The sequence below is a fragment of the Brassica rapa genome, chromosome A02 (assembly GCF_000309985.2).
Source record: "Brassica rapa cultivar Chiifu-401-42 chromosome A02, CAAS_Brap_v3.01, whole genome shotgun sequence".
Classification (NCBI taxonomy): domain Eukaryota; kingdom Viridiplantae; phylum Streptophyta; class Magnoliopsida; order Brassicales; family Brassicaceae; genus Brassica; species Brassica rapa.
In genome coordinates this window covers 23,547,499-23,563,392 of record NC_024796.2, presented here as the reverse complement: position 1 = coordinate 23,563,392, position 15,894 = coordinate 23,547,499, and the positions used below count along the sequence as shown (strand labels likewise).

General features: G+C 35.0%; 1 long non-coding RNA gene and 1 pseudogene across 1 annotated transcript; both read right to left on the bottom strand.

Moving 5' to 3' along the window:
• Positions 1-86: 86 nt before the first annotated feature.
• On the bottom strand, positions 87-3,707 carry LOC117131663 (annotated as a pseudogene).
• A 7,111-nt stretch (positions 3,708-10,818) lies between these two features.
• Positions 10,819-15,890, bottom strand: LOC117131671. The gene is made up of 2 exons (XR_004454841.1): positions 13,562-15,890; positions 10,819-13,002 (listed from the first exon to the last, which is right to left on the bottom strand). It is a non-coding gene; the product is annotated as an uncharacterized LOC117131671 (long non-coding RNA).
• Between the last annotated feature and the right edge of the window lie 4 nt (positions 15,891-15,894).

Sequence of the window (15,894 nt, the reverse complement as noted above, 5' to 3'; positions counted from 1 at the left end):
TCATAGTAAATACAATAGGCAAGGATCAATAAGACTTCGCCTCAACAAACAAAAATAGTAAATACATGATAAGAGGAAAAGATCATACCCAATGACCTTCTCGAGATAAGCTTATATTTATCAACCATGTGATATGTCTTGGTGAAGACAGTGTTCTGGTAGTAAGAGTTCTGATCAAAGAAAAGATCAACCGTGAATCTTGTTGGTTCTTTAACCTTATTCCATTTGATATCTTTGAGGTATTTGCGAGCTCGTTTTTCTTGCTTATTATCTATAATCATGGGGAAAACATCAAAAAGGAGAATACAATTTTCATAAAAAACATATCCTAATAACAAACCTCAAAGCCGACAATCTCGTCGTTCTTCAGTGCAATAAGCCACAAAGAATAGCTCAAGTGCAAACTCTTTTGGTTCTTCAACCCTATTCCACTTGAAATCTTTAAGATACTTGAGAGCTTCTTTATGTCGCTTATTTATCTATAATCATGGGGAAAAACATCAAGTGAGAATCACATTTTCATAAACCCAAAATATATTCTAGTAACAAATCGCCTCACCAGCTATTTCATTGTTCTTGAGATGTTGCTAACTTAGTTACAAACATGTGTGTACATTATATAGATGATCCTAACAAAAAAACGCGACACAAAATCAATGATCGAAAGTGATAAACATGAAAAACTTGAAATATTTTGGGTTGAAAAAAACACATCAAAATCACCACAATACTTCAAGAACACCTGCACATGTATACATCTACATAGAGATAGCGAAAGAAAAGTTTTAGTACAAACCTTGCCTAGGCCTGCAACTGGCTCACCACTGGGGATAGGACGCGGAATCACAACATTTGTCCACGCACCTACATTTACAGAGTTAAAGAACAAACAATCCAATATACTCTCTTGTTCAATGTGTTAAAAAAAATCCTTACAGAAGTCTAAGAAAATTAGTTTACTTGAAAAGCAAGCTGCTGTTATGCATGCAACAATATACTCTCTTGTTCAGGTTGATGTTGCGTTATTCCTTCATTCGCACGTCTCACAGTAAGAGTGTTATCTCCCATTTTGACGCTGCACACACGCAATATCTGTAACAGAGAGATCTTGGTAACTGTTATTTATGTGTTTAAAAAAGTTGTTCACCTATAGACCACAAACACTGAAACTCAAAAAAAAAAAATACTTGGTAGAATGGTAAACAGTAAAATCATACCTCAAATATCATGCCATCCAAAGACATTGTGTTACTTGCACTACAAGAAAACATCGGGATACTGAGGGAAAAAATCGTCGGTATGTCGTCGGAATAACGTTATTCCGAGGACATACCGACGAAAAAAGTCCTCGGAAATAACTCCTCGGAAATTCATAATTCCTCGGAATTCCGTCGGAATTTTCCGACGGAATTCCGAGGAAACAAAATTCCGAGGAAACTCCGAGGACACAAAGTTCGTCGGAAGGTTCCTCGGAAAATACCGAAGGAATTCCGATAAACCAATCCTCGGAAGTTTCGACGAAATATTTCTCGGAATGTTTATCGGAAAATTCCGAGGGAAGAAAGTTCCTCGGAAAATTCCGAGGAACAAATGTTCCTCGGAATTTTCCGAGGAACTTTCTTCCCTCGGAATTTTCCGAGGGAGTGGAGTTTCTCGGAAAATTCCGAGGAACCCTTTCCCTCAGAAAATTCCGAGGAACTTAAAGCTCGTCGGAATTTACCGAGGGATGAAAGTTCCTCGGAATTATCCGAGGACCTCCATTCCCTCGGAATTTTGAAAAAAATTTTTTTTTTTAAAAATTTATTATTTTTAAAAATTAATTTTTTTTAAAAAAAATTAAAATTTTTAAAATTTAAAATTTAAATTGAATAAAACATAAAATAAAACATAGTAGATAATATTCAAATTTAAATAAAACATTCAGAGTTTTTGGAAAAAAAAAAACTACGGGTCTTGAATGTTCGGGAACGTCTCGTTCGGGTACATCCTCTTCATCATGTCCATCATCTGCTCGTTCAGCCTCTTCTGGGTCTCATAGCCCGCCTGTTGAGCTGCCATCTGAGCCTCCAACGCAGATATCCGATCATCCTTGTCCTTCAGCTGAGCCGTAAGAACTTCTGGATCAACATACGCATGTGGTGCAGAAGAAGGAGCAGCCGACCGGGAGCGACGACCCAAACCGACCAAACGTCCCTTTTTCTTTGGAACCGACTGAAATATAAATAACGAAGTTAAGATAATTTAAATTGATGATAAAATAAAAATCAAGAAATAATTAAATTGAACTTTTAAAAAAAAAAACTTACCGATTCAACGATTTCGTTGATTCGAACCCGAGACAAGTTGGTCGAGGCCGTCGAATCGTCATCATCGGTTTGAAGCTGAGACACTTCGTCATACACCTGAGTTTGGACCAGGTCGACCACGTCCCTCACAAGACCATCATCAATCTGGCCGGTCTTCTTGTTGGTATACGCCCTTTTCATAAGGGCGAGATCATCAACTGGGTGGCCTTCATTTTCTTCCGCCTTGAAAAAAAATAAATTAGACAAACATTAGAAATTTGAAAATGCAAAAAAAATAAAATTCTGAAACTTAAATAATTGAAGAAAAAGCGGTTGAGCTTACCATGCGATCCGCCAGAGTGGCAATAGATTGAGCACCCAAGTTATGCTTGTAGATACCCTTTCCTTTACGGTCGCTCCTGCGGTTGTTGGAGTTGGTGGAAGAAGTTTCTTTCGTCTCTTCTTTATCCCAATGCGCACACAACTCCTTCCAGACCGTGCCGTTCATCGACTTTGGGACCTTTTAATTTTAAAAAAAAAAGTTTAATAATTTTAAAAATAGTTTAATAAATTAAAAATTGTTAATAAATTAAAAACTACCTTGTTTACTTCCCACTTCTTCTTCCACTCGTACATCTGCTTCCCATAGTTGTCCATAACTTTATGGACAAAATGGTGATAGATAGAGAGCGTATCATCGGCATTCCAGTTGAATTCTTGCTGAAATAGTTTAAAAATAGTTTTTAAGCACAAAAATATAATAGTTTAAAAATTACAAAAATCGTCGTTTTAATAAATAAAAAATAGTTTAATAATTAAAAAAATAATTTAATAATTACAAAAATAAGTTTTAATAATATTTAAAATGTCTAATAAATATATAAATTAGTTTAATAATTACAAAAATAAGTTTTAATAATATTTAAAATGTCTAATAAATATAGAAAATAGTTTAATAATTACAAAAATTAGTTTTAATAATATAAAAAATATAATTTAAAAATTAGAATACTTACCGCAAACTGCTGAAACCACAGATGCTGCTTCTCGACAGGGAAGTGAGTGAAAGTCGGATGTCCGCTGTCGAGGGCCGAGTACATCATACGGTTGATCCATGCGCTGATCCCGTTCCCGGATCGGTTGAACCTAACAAAAAAAATAAATTATTAATAAAAAAATAGTTTAAATAAAAAATAGTTTAAAAAATAAAAGTTTAAATTACCATGTTTGACCATGTCCATGTGGATACTCAGTGAGATAGGGAAGATGGTCACGACCGGGCTGTCGAACCAACTCCGCAACCCTCATCACTCCCAGAGGACCGGGTGCAGCAGCGGGACCAGGAGCGGGTGCAGCAGCGGGAGAGGGAGCAGCAGGAGCGAGTAATGGAGAGGGAGATGTTTGGTATGAGCTGTGGGGCGAAACGGAATCCTGAACATGGCTGGAAGAACCCCGAGACTGGCTCCCCATACCACCCCGGCTACGACGCTGGCGAGGCCGGATCTGATCATCATTAGACCTGTAAATTAAAAAAAAACATATTTAAAAATTAGTTCTAATAATTTTAATTAAAAAAAAATAGTTTAAATTAAAAATAGTTTAAAAACATAGTTTTTAATCACAAAAATATAAATAGTTTAATAATTAATAAAAAAAGTTTTAATAAATAAAAAATAGTTTAAAAATTTTAAAAATGTTTAATAAATATAAAAATTTATATTTTACATATAAAATACAAAAAAATGTTTTTAAATATTATATAAATGATTTTTAATCTTAAAAAAAGTTTTATAGATTTTAAAAATGTTTAATAAATTTATAAATGATTTTTAATCTTAAAAAAAGTTTTAATAAATTAAAAATAGTTTAAAAATTTTAAAAATGTTTAATAAATATAAAAATTTATATTTTACATATAAAATACAAAAAAAATGTTTTTAAATATTATATAAATGATTTTTAATCTTAAAAAAAGTTTTATAGATTTTAAAAATGTTTAATAAATATATAAATGAATTTAAAATGCAAAAATAGATTTTATTTACAAAAAACGTTTTCAATATATATATATATATAATTTCAAATTCGATTTTTATAACCACAAAATTGATAAAAACTAAAAAAAAAATTCAAATCAAGTGAAATACATAATCAAACTCCATTTTACACAAATCTACCATTCACCCTAACAAAAAACTATAAATCTCATTCCAAAATCATCAAATCTACTTCAAAACCATACAAATCTACCCTAAGAGAGTGGGATAGGGTTCTTACATGATTATGGGAGTGGAAATCGCGAGGGAGAAGAGAGAAATCGCCGGAAATCGCAAGGGAGAAGAGAGGAGTCGGCGGAAATCGCAAGGGAGAGAAAGTGAGGCGGAGAGAAATGGGGAAGAAGATCGCGTTCGACCTAATAAAATGACGCGTCCGACGGAAACTATCCGTCGGAATTTCGTCGGAATTATTTAATGCATCCGTCGGAATTTCCTCGGAAATCTTTAATTCAATTTTCCCGAAATATTTGGCGGCTTGGTTTACCCGGTTAAATGAAAATATTCCGACGAACACTGATTCCTCGGAATACCCTCGGTAATCTCCGAGGACATTCTGAGGAACCAGGGTTTGGGGTTTTAAAACATCGATTATTTTCGCCGTATTTCATTTCTTATACAATTATAATGCATACCATTGACGATTCTTTGTATAGATGATCATAAACCATGAAATAACACAATTTCAAAAATAATTCTAAGTATTCCCTTTACCGTTTATTAAAGTGTATAAGTGTTTCTCTTATGTTGTGTGGTTTTCGTTCATGCAATCGTAAAAGTGTTTGTTATTGGATAAAACACCAAAGTTCATAGTTCCAAACATCATAATCTGGTTATGACACTTAATGAAGGTTATATACGTGTTATTCAATCCGTAAAACGTTGTTTTCGATTTAAAACCCCCAGTTCCTCAGAATTGCCTCGGAATATACCGAGGAGATGCCGAGGAAATCCTTATGTTCGTCGGCATTTCCTCGGAATATACCGAGGAGATTCCGAGGAAAAAGAATCAATAATCAAATCCCCATCTCCTCGGAATTTCCTCGGAATTTTCCGAGGAAATTCCGACGAACATAAAGAGTTCCTCGGAATTTCCTCGGAATTTTCCGAGGGAATTCCGAGGAACTTGGGGTTTTCAATCGAGAAGATCTATTCCGAGGAAATTCCGAGGAAAACCTATCTGTCCTCGGAATTTCCTCGAAATTTTCCTTTAAAAAAAAAAAAAAAAAAAAGGTCGAGGCTAGTCTTCTTCCGAGTCGTCATCACCAGATGAATCTGAATCTGGATCTTGGTGAAACTCTCCAATCACTGGTTCATCCTCTTCGTGAACGGCGGCTTCTTCTCCGAAGTCAGTTAAATCGACTACAAGGCCAACTCCACCTAAATCTTCTGCTGCACTTAAGTTGCCGGATGTGCTTGGTTGTAGTGGGTCTTCCAGCTCAGAACTTCCCTGAACTCGGCCTCTCGGGTTGAGTCTTGTAACAGTAACCCATGGATCATCTCTGTTCCTTACCCGGGGGTACTTGATATAACAAACCTGATCGGCCTGAGAAGCAAGAATGAAAGGATCATAATATTGCAGCTTCCGTCTTGAATTTACTGATGTAACACCAAATGCATCTGTTCTCACACCTCGATCTGGAGTGTTGTCGTGCCAGTCACAATAGAAAACAGTACAGCGCAATCCAACCATGCCCAAATACTTGATTTCCAAAATCTCATTTATGTGTCCGTAGTATACATCATCTCCTGATGCAGAACAAACACCAGCATCGTAAGTCGTACTCGAACGTCTCCTCTTCTGAGTTGTGAATGCATATCCTCGAGTACAAAATCTCGGATATGACTTCACAACAAAGTTTGGTCCAACGACCATCTCGCGTATCCAATCGTCAAATGTTTCACCTCTGGCCAAACCATCACTCACATAGGTAAACATCCATCCACCAAATTCTCTCTGCTTCATTTCTTCTAGTTCGTCCTCTGTGGCGTATCTATATTCTAACCGCTTTTCTGCCATGAAAATCCTTTCATATTGAAGAACATCTTCGCAGTTGGTGAGTAAATATGTTTGCAAATGACTGCGCTCCTGATCAGTAAGTCGACGGTCTTTTGGTTTTCCGCTAAGTCGTCCAACGTCTGTGAAAATGTCTGGAACCTTCCAATGATATGTTGCCCGTTCGCCTCTATCATCATGCCGAGCAGGTCTTCTGTTTTTGGTCTGAACTTCTGCTGGAAAGTAGTACTCGGCAAAGTTTGAAGTTTCTTCATTGATCATCTGTGCGACTATAGACCCTTCCACCCTACTTAAATTTTTCACCATCTTCTTCAAATGGAACATATACCGCTCATACAGATACATCCATCTATACTGCACAGGACCACCAAGCTCCAATTCTCTTACCAGGTGAATAACAAGATGCTCCATAACATCAAAAAATGAGGGAGGAAATATCTTCTCAAGGTTGCACTGAATCACAGCTATGTTAGTCTTCAAATTTTCAATACCTTCAAGAGTCACTGATCTTGTGCATAAATCGCGGAAGAAACCACTTATCCCTGCAATTGCTTCATGAACATTTCGTGGTAATAGTTCCTTGAAGGCAAACGGAAGGAGACGCTGCATCATTACATGGCAATCATGGCTTTTCAAGCCAGTAAACTTTCCTTCCTTTCTGTCGATACAGTTACGCAAATTAGATGCGTAACCGTCTGGAAATTCCACATCGTTTGAAATCCAATCAAAGAACGCATCCTTTCCCGCTGCATCAAGTCGGTATATGGGAAAAGGAGCCCTACCACTCTCATCAACATGAAGTTCTGAACGAGCACATATATCGACTAAATCCAGTCTTGACTTCAAATTATCCTTTGTTTTACCTTGAACATTAAGGATCGTGTTCATCAGGTTGTCAAAAAAGTTCTTCTCGATATGCATGACATCTAAATTATGCCTTAGTAGATGATCCTCCCAGTATGGCAGATCCCAAAAAATACTTTTTTTGTGCCAGTTATGTAGGTTTCCAACACCATCTACCGGAAAATGCTCATGTCCACCGACGTCTGGCGTTCTTTCTGCACCAAAATCTCTAAGTTGTGTCTTCAAATCTTTCCCACGAATTTCCGGAGGTGGACTGTCAAACACCCTCTTGTTCTTCGTAAACAAATTCCTACTTCTACGATATGGATGATCTGGTGGTAGAAATCTCCTGTGACAGTCAAACCAACACGTTTTCCTTCCGTGTTTTAGTTGGAAAGCATCAGTGTTATCTTGACAATATGGACATGATAGCCTTCCATGCGTTGTCCATCCAGATAACATACCATATGCTGGAAAATCACTTATTGTCCACATTAGTACTGCCCGCATTTGAAAGTTTTCTTTATACGAAACATCGTATGTTTCAGCACCTTGAGTCCATAGTTGTTGCAACTCATATATTAGTGGCTGAAGAAACACATCAAGTGATCTCTTAGGATGCTCTGGTCCGGGAACGAGAATCGAGAGAAACAAAAACTCTCGTCGCAAGCACAAGTTTGGGGGTAGGTTGTATGGTGTAAGAATGACTGGCCATAGAGAATACTGTCTTCCACTCTTGCCAAACGGGCTGAAACCATCAGTACATAATCCAAGGTAGACATTTCTTCTCTCATACGCAAAGTCGGGATACTTTGATTGGAAATGCTTCCACGCTTTTGCATCTGAAGGATGTCTGATCTCACCATCTGTTGAGTGCTCCGCATGCCATCTCATTGGTTGCGCTGTGCGTTCAGACAGATACAGCCTCTGCAACCTTTCCGTCAAAGGCAAATACCACATCCTTTTATATGGTACTGGAATTCTTCCACTCGTATCTTTATAACGAGGCTTCCCACAAAATTTGCATGAAACCCGCTGTTCATCCGCCCTCCAATAAATCATGCAGTTGTCTCTGCATACATCTATTACCTGATACGATAAACCAAGACCAGCTACGAGTTTCTGAACCTCGTAGTATGAGCCAGGAGCTACATTATCTTCAGGTAGAATACCTTTTACATAATCAGCAATCGCATCCACACAGTCTTCAGCCAAATTATAATCCGTCTTAATGCCCATCAATCTTGTAGCAGATGATAAAGCTGAATGACCATCTCTGCAACCTTCGTACAATGGTTGCTTTCCAGCATCCAACATATCATAAAATCTCCTAGCTTCGGCATTGGGTAAATCTTCCCCTCTAAAATGATCATTTACCATCTGCTCAGTACCTACACCGTAATCTACATCCGTTCTAATTGGATCTTCTAATCTAACCGCTGGCTGAGGTTCGCTAGTACTACCAAGTTCATAATCAGTTTCTCCATGATGATACCAAATTTTGTAACTTCGTGTAAACCCACTCAAATATAAATGAGTCCAAACATCCCATTCTTTAATAACTTTTTTATTTTTACAATTAGAGCAAGGACATCTTAACATACCTGTTTTTGCTTCCGGTTGTCGGTGAACTAACCCCATGAATTCGGTTATACCTTGTTGGTATTCTTCCGTAAGCAATCTCGTGTTCGGATCCAAATGAGGTCGATCGATCCAAGAACGAAAATAATTTGCAGAAGACATGTTTTTTATGAATCAAATTCGTGTGTAAAGAAAGTGAGAGGGAGGATGAAGATATGGTGTGAATGAAGAGGAAGAGGGGTGCTTGTATTTATAGGTGAAATCCTGCCGACGGTCCGAGGAAATTCCAACGGAATTCCGATGCAAACGGCTAGTTCGTCGGAATTTCCTCGGAATTTTTAAAATCCCCCAACGGCTCTCCAACGGCTCTCTAACGTCTATAATATTTCCTCGGAATTCATCGGTTTTTTCCGAGGAATACTAGTTTCCTCGGTATTCCGTCGGAATATTCCGACGAAATGTGTTTTCCTCGGAATTCCGTCGGAATATTCCGACGGAATACCGAGGAAGCAAAATTTTGTATTTCCTCGGAATTGCCTCGGAAATGCCTCGGTATATTCCGAGGAATTCATTTTCCGTCGGACCGTCCGTCAGAATACCGCTGTTTTCTTGTAGTGTTGCCTCTTCAAAAGATCGCATCTCCACAAAAGCAAACTTCTCATGGTTTACATAAACATTAACAACAACATCAACTGGACCAGCAGTGTTTCCACCAACAGCAGTCATAACTTGACTAAATAATGTAGCCACTACCTGCAACATAGGAAAGTAAATCAATGTTAGTATCAAACACTGGGAAAAAGAAAGTGGATACTAACCTGTTCATTTGCCGCAGGTGAAAACCCACCAACATATACTCGGCGAGCATGCCCACCAAGTGTCTTGGATATCTACTAAACCAAAAATCATTAGTTACTAATAGAGGTTCATAAGATTTTGCACACTTGAAACTGAATGAAGTGGATAAGGGATAAAAGTGATTCTGGTAACACCAGAAGCATATTATGTTATCCCAGTGTTCTCTGATACTACAGTTGCGATTAATGTTGCAACTTTGCCACCAAAAAAAGAAAAAAATGTTGAAAGAAAAAAAGATGCAAACCAAAGCTCAATAGATAAATGATATGAGACTCAATATTCAAAAAAAAAAAGAGAAACATAAAAAGGAAAAATAGTTCTTACAACTATTGGAATGATCGCTATCCAGAAATAAAGATTTGATCATGTATTAGCACATCCAAATAAACGCTTAAACCACATAAGAAGGGAGTATAAATCAATTGCAATTTGCACGTAGAAGATTACTCACAACTAAAAAGGAGAAAAGCAGTAACAAAATCGCCATGGTGGGTGTTGATGCTTCAAAGATATTTTCATTTCTGATTTCAGAGCGGTGAGTCTGTGCATCGAATCCGTACAGAGGTGTAGATCGAAGTTTGTGAGATTTAAAGAGGCACGCCAAAGACGACGCTGGAGCTGCCGAATCCGAATCGACGACGCTGAAGAGACACGCCGAATCAAAGTTTGTGAGATTTTAAGTCTCGATGGAGAAAATGAGTAAGGGCAACGTCGAATCGCTCGTGAAACGGAAACGAAAAGGTGAAGAGCAAACAGAAATGAGCTTACTGGGCCATTAACATTAACATTCGGTATAAGAAAAAAATCGAAGCCCAACATACCCACATCCGAGATGACGTGTCAAAACGTTATAACGTGATTGGTCGATTTTCTTGTATGACGTGGACGTCCTATCTGATGATTATATAACCCTTTTAATATAGTATAGATAATGATCAAAGCATTATAAGAATATTAAACGAAATACACCATTTTTAGTTCTACAAAAAAACTAAATACACCAATTTTGTTTATGACGAAAAAAGGACGAGCGTACGAAAACATAGGACGAAGGTAATTATCACAACAGATAATGAGTGGATGGGCTTAGTCATTAAGATTAGTAGGTCCCATGTCCCAAAAGCCACGTGGATACGAAGAGAGCGGCTATCCAGAAAGTAAAATATTCATTTTTGTGTTGCTGGTCAGATCATATAGGATTCCCTCAGAAGTATACTCAGCCGTTCACGTGTCACGTTTCGTCGGTGGCATATTCTGTCGCACCTTCGCATATTTGGAACTCTCTCAATTTGCTTTCTTTGTCGTTAAACCATCTTCAGCTCTACTCAATTTTTTACTTTTAAATAGAGTTTAAAGTTCAGTTGTTCCAAAAAAAAAATAGAGTTCAAAAGAAAAAATACACTTATTCTATTTTATTTTCTATTCTATTATAAAATAAAAAATAAAATTACTCTATAAATACATAATTTTATTTTTAATTTATTATTTTATTTTTATTCCAAAATAAAATAGAATTAAAATAAACTCAACTTCATTATAAATTTACTCTATTTTGAAATAAAAAATAAAGTGATACATTGACAAATGTTATACATTGAAAAATGTTCAGTAAGCGCGATATGTAAAAAGATTACTTAAGCTTACCAATTTTATTTTTTCTACGAAAATTAGAGTATAATATCGAATCTTCACACACAATGATTTATACTAAATTTCTTTCCATAAAATTGCAATAATTATTTTTAAATTAAAATTATAAACTTATTTTTTAATCTTAATTGACCACATTTTTGGAATTGGAGTTTGAAACCAAACTTTTTTACATAAAAATGATAAAAAGATTTAGATGAGATTTAGTGTAAATCCAATTTTATTCATTTGTGGGATCCGGGTGGTTCGGAGAAGACCACCACAACTCTTTTATTGTAGAGAATTCATACCTCAATCGAAGATCACAGTTCCGATCAGTACATACATTCGAACTATGTGCTAAAACATATATCAACATATAATATATTAAAATTTTATACATCATTTAACAAAATTTGGCTTTTACCTACATTAACTAATTATCTGCTAGTAAAAAATAACCCAATCTGAGCTGTCTTTTACATATTGATTACATAGTTTTTTATATTTTAAATAATTAATAATTAATAAAAACCTACTATCTAAAAAGGAGGTGGGAGAGACTCAAACCTGGGTTTCAACAGTATTTCAACAGATACATTAACCATTGTGGCGGTCACGATTTGTTGATTGTATTCTTTATTGTTTCTTATTTATAATTAATGAATATTTTTATTCAAATATGGTAATTCGTTCAAATAATTATTTAAACAAATAATAATAATAATAATAAATAATAATAATTTTTAGTTTTCGAATATGATTTCAAATTCAATTTTTAAAATTTTGTTTTGAAATTAAAATATTATTTCTGAAAATATTTTAAAAATTTTTTGCTACAGTCGGAAGTGCAAATCAATACATATATTTGGACCGTGTGCTAAAATATAGTTGTAACAATGACGATTAATCATTTAGTAAGAGAAGAATTAACGATGGGTGAAAGAAGATGCTCGAACTCTAATTCTTCAACTATGTTGGTTATATTAAATGGTAAATATACATTTATATCTTTATGATTAACTAATAAAGACTTAGGGTTTGAAGTTGAGGGATAATTTTGAATTCTAAAATCGAAGAAGTATACTTTAATGTAGGAAGTAGGTTTTACACCTTCATCAATATTTTCAGTCCAAATCGAAGAAAGACTCATTTCGTCCAAAACAAAGCCCAAGGTCTACCACACTATGGGCAACAATATATGAAGCATATCTAACAACCTGCTGAACACAGATGATGCACTATGCATGCTTTAAACGTACTTACGATGAAGCCAGTTGTATATGTATCACAGCGAATATATGTCCTTACAGACAACTGATATTACCTGATTGGAATGGACATTGAATATGTGACATCATCCGTAAGTTGTCTTCTTGTCATATTCGGAATGTTATTCTATCTATAAATACGAGCTTTAGCCGAGATTCAGGAGATACACATCTTTTAGAACATGTTAAAATTATTTTAGAAAAATAAACATTTGAATTCTTTATTCTCTTAATAGTCATGAGTTTTCAGTTTGAGATCTAACAAAAACTAATTAAAAAAAAAGGAAATAAAAATTTCATACTTTTTGACGGGTTCAATATTTAAAATATTTATCCATTTATTTTTTGTTGGTTTTTGTGACATACTATATAATGTGATTGCTTTAAAACAGATAATGGAGTTCAAACAATAGATAGGTTTGCTGAAGGGAATCTTTTATCAGTTAATCAAAACTATCTAAAACCTCTGTTCGAAAATGTGCCCGAGTTGACGAGTTCTCGGCCGAATAAGCGTTAGGCGTATGCTCACCGTGGCGAGGAGGAGCAAATCGGAGTGGCCAGGCGGTGGACTGGTTTTTTTTTCGATTTAAACGTGGAATCAGTGAAATCGGTGCCTAAGATTACAAAAACGTGTTGCTAAACCGAGAAAGTTTGAACAAAATTGATAAAAAGATGAAAAATCGTGTTTGAAGCATATAGATGGCGGCTAGGGTTGCAGAGAACATTAGCAAAGAGACGAGGGTAGACATGTAATTTTCTCATTTAATGAATTAAAACCGGAAAATGCAAAAAAAAAGTTCAAGATGGGCTTTGAAACCGAGTCACGATGTCTTTCTCCGCATTTCTAACCACCAGGACAAGTCAACATATTGGTATGTTTGCCAAATCAAATATATATCAGTAAAATGTTTTGGAATTAATCCCCGATTAATCTCCGATTATTCCTCGATTATTTGGTAACTCGCTAGGCCCGAAATAGCCGCCCGACTAGCGCCTAGCGTAGTTTCGAACAGGGTCTAAAACATTAAAAGTTGATATATCTGATACAATTTTCAGCATCAAAAGAAAAAGAAAAAAGAAGTTTTATTTGGTTTGGTTTTGTTTTACAAAAAAAAAAAAAGAGAGTTTTATTTGGTTCCTGTACGACGAGTGAAAATTCACCTGGAAACACTCGAGTATACACGTGTCAAAAAACGAAAGACTAACAAAAAAAAAACTAAAGGGCAGACAATTTGGGCTTCGAACTGCCAACCTGAAAAATGTATAAGGTGAAACAAAACCAAATGATCTAGCGAGCCAATTAGCAGGGATCTTTTTAATAATAGTTAATATAGTAGACACGCTTGAATTCAAACACTGACAGCCTCTCTTGCTGACAAAAAGAGTTCTTCAAAAGGAGTTCTTCTCCCTGTTTCTTGATTTGTTTTCATAGACAAAACAAGGAGCCGAGACAGACGAAGAAGAAGAACGCAAACTCATCGTATTTCTCGTTGTGAGATTTCTCAAACTTGTTTTTCTTTTTTTTGGCCAATTTTACCGCTAAACTTGATAATCGCCAAAATTAAGAGAAAATCCTCTGTTCCTCCATAATTTTTTTGTCCACTTTCTTGATTAAGTTTTGAAACGATGACTGAAAGAGGATCAATTTTCAAAAACTGTGAATAGATATGACAACAGGTTTAAAGAAGATGATGTGATTAGGAAGAACCAACAGTTAAAAGAGGTGGTGTAGAGTCAGCGTCAAACACAACTTGGTGGCATGTTCATCCTTCTTATGTAGCGAGATCATCTTATCTTATGTGAGAAAATACTCAAGGCTCATCGCCATTTCAGTATTATCTACAAAGAAATCTTATTGGATAATGAAGTCAATCCCACTACTCGAATTTACCATGATGTGAGGATGATACTCAAGCAACAGAATATGTGTGTCAACACAGAACATGTGTGTCAACATAGATTATAGAATTGGAGATGTTTCTGGAATCCAAGTTGGGTTGGACTTCATTTTGGAATGATAAACAGTATAGACTATGAAGAAAGTCGTCAAAAATTGTTTTGGAGACCACTATTGTTGTTTCAGAAGGAATCGAGTACAATTACATGTTCAAGTTTGATGAACTGATATTCTCTGGGATAGGGAAGATAAAGAGATTTAAAGAATGTTTCATTCATAAAACTTTTTAATGTTCAAATTAAAAGAATCAAATATATATAATATTTGTATTTAGTCTTTTTATCCAAATTAAAATATAAAAGAATGAATAATAGTAATCTATGTAAGGCATTTAAGTATTTATGAACTTTTTGTTAATAAATATATTGATTAAGTGTAATGATCAAGTAGTTATCACTTTTATGAGAAATTATGTTTCAAATAACATTTGAATGACGAGGAAGATAAATCTAGTCTGTGTAGTGTATTTTTAGTGCATTTGATTTCTATTGATTGCTTCTAATGTTTTTTTCACAACATTGCCTCTAATGTTTTTATTTCCGTTTCATTAAGCATTCATCATTATCATTATGGTTACTAATTATATGAATTATTGTTTGGAATATTTGTGTATGAACTAAAAATATGAAGTGTGAATTTGTAATGAACTATTATATAAATTTTCAAGGATCAGTTGTTCTTGATAATGTTTTCAGAACGGTTCTTTAACCAAATTGGAAAAGTTTTTGAGTCATGGATCAATATAATTTAACGGGGTGTAACCATATTCAATTAGCTTAATTCAACTAAATATTGGCATTTTTTATTTATGTTTCAACAAAAAAATTAAACATGATTGAGTTTATCTATTAAAATTTTCAATAAAATAACTTAAATGCAAACTAAATGGAAAGCGAACACAAAAATTGGTATGTTATGAGTCAAAGATTTATACTTGTAAGTTACAAAATTCAGAAAAAAATCAAACATTATAAGAAGCATAGGAGTTTTTATTTGTAGCTTCCTTTTAGTAATCCAATTAGATTAATTGGTTATAAAGACTAAATAGTTGATAAAATTGATTTTTGGCAGTGAGTTACAAACGGCCTCTGTTTTATTTGGTTCATTAGTTTGATGGTTTCTGGTTTGTAGTGGTTGGATATGGTTTTCTCGGTCAATTTTTTGGGTTTTCTTATCTATCCAATCTAGATAAATTTTTAGTTTATTGCTTAACATGGTCTCACCACCGGTCCGGTTTGGGTTGAAAAACACTTGTTCGTATTAAATTGATTATCTAATCTATTAAAAGAGGAGTACAAAATTAGATTATCCCTTAGTTTTCCACTATATTTACAATGGCATGCCACTGAAGTTATTAATTAACCTACCTTTTAGGATTTTTGTCTTTTTTCTTCAATTA